Source organism: Oryctolagus cuniculus, chromosome 4 (genome assembly GCF_964237555.1).
Source record: "Oryctolagus cuniculus chromosome 4, mOryCun1.1, whole genome shotgun sequence".
Taxonomy (NCBI): domain Eukaryota; kingdom Metazoa; phylum Chordata; class Mammalia; order Lagomorpha; family Leporidae; genus Oryctolagus; species Oryctolagus cuniculus.
In genome coordinates this window covers 94,211,088-94,212,492 of record NC_091435.1, presented here as the reverse complement: position 1 = coordinate 94,212,492, position 1,405 = coordinate 94,211,088, and the positions used below count along the sequence as shown (strand labels likewise).

General features: G+C 55.3%; 1 pseudogene; it reads right to left on the bottom strand.

Moving 5' to 3' along the window:
* Positions 1–708: 708 nt before the first annotated feature.
* On the bottom strand, positions 709–1,035 carry LOC138849523 (large ribosomal subunit protein eL29 pseudogene; annotated as a pseudogene).
* Positions 1,036–1,405: the final 370 nt, after the last annotated feature.

The window sequence follows — 1,405 nt, the reverse complement described above, 5'->3', positions numbered from 1 at the left end:
AAGACACGCGTAGAGTTGTCACAAGGATACAGTCACTGAACAAATGGAAACACTTAGAGCAACACCTTACACAGGAAGCGCAGCTGTGTTGCTGTTATCCACAGGCTGGGTGGACACGTGCAGTGTGGGGGTGGGACGAGTGCTGACCCCACCCTCCTTCTACCCCAGCCCCACCTTGGCTGAGCGTCGGTGCCATTCTCTTCTCCTCTCTCACCTCCTCAGACCTCAGACCTCTCCACTGCGGCAGAGCCAGGCTCACCCCCTGGACAGCCCTCGTCTTCCTCTTCCCTGGCTCTCAGGGAGCTCAGCTCATTCCTGGGCCCGCCGGGAGCCCTGCCGCCTTCTGTCCTGGGTAGCCCTTCCCTCGGCCCTGCAGCCTGTGTGCAGCCAGGCTTCACCAGGGAGGATCTGACTGCTGCCCACAGACCCTGAGCTCCTGGAGCACAGAAAGTGCCTGGAGAAGGGATGGAAAGTTCTTCCTCAGAGCTGCCCTGCAGCCCTGCTGCTTTTTTTTTTTTTTTTTTTTTTTTTTGGAGACCCTGCCTCAGGTGTATTTGTACAAACAGCACAGGAGGATGCCAGGGCCATGCAGACAGCAGCCCAGGGCTCACACCAGTCTTTCTGCCCTCACACTGGCAGACAGAGGCTGTTCCTATGCTCACCTTTGGGAGCCTGTGCCTGAGCTAGAAGTGGAGCTGCAGCCTGGGACTAGACCCTGGGCTTGGCTGAAGCCTTGGCCTTGGCCTTGGCCACTGGCCAGAATAGTCCAAGACTCTTGGCAAAGCAGGCATGAGTGTGGCTTCCTGAGCTTGTACTGGGCGATATAGGTGAGGCCATCGAGCTTGGGGCTGACCCCCCTGGGTTCGTGGGTTTAACTTCCTCAGGCTTGGCAAGGGCTTTGACAGCCTCGGCACGTACACTCATAGCCTTGGCCTCATCAGCCTGCATCTTCTTCAGGACCTTCTTGTGCTTCTGGGCAAAGTGCATGTTTCTCAGGCACTTGGGGCCAGCCCCTTCAGCGATTGCTAGCTTCATGATTGGTGTTTCTTGATGCCAGTCTGTGCCATTTTTCAGGACTGGGTGATGGGGTGTGGTTCTTGGACTTAGCCATGTCCGCACCATAACCCACAGCACGCAGAGCACCTGGCACAAGCCCTTCAGCACTTCCTTGGTTCTTCACAAATGTTTTCTTCAACTTTAATGAGTCTTTCACTGAGCTGTAGAGACCCCAAGAAATGCAAATGAAACACTCTTATCCAGGCCCTAGCTTGGCCACACCCACACACACCCACACACACACACACACACATACACACACACTTCAAAAAGCTCATGGATAAATAAATCTTGCTGGCTTTGTGGTGCGGCAGCTTGAGCTGCTGCAGCATCCCGTATCAGAGTGCCA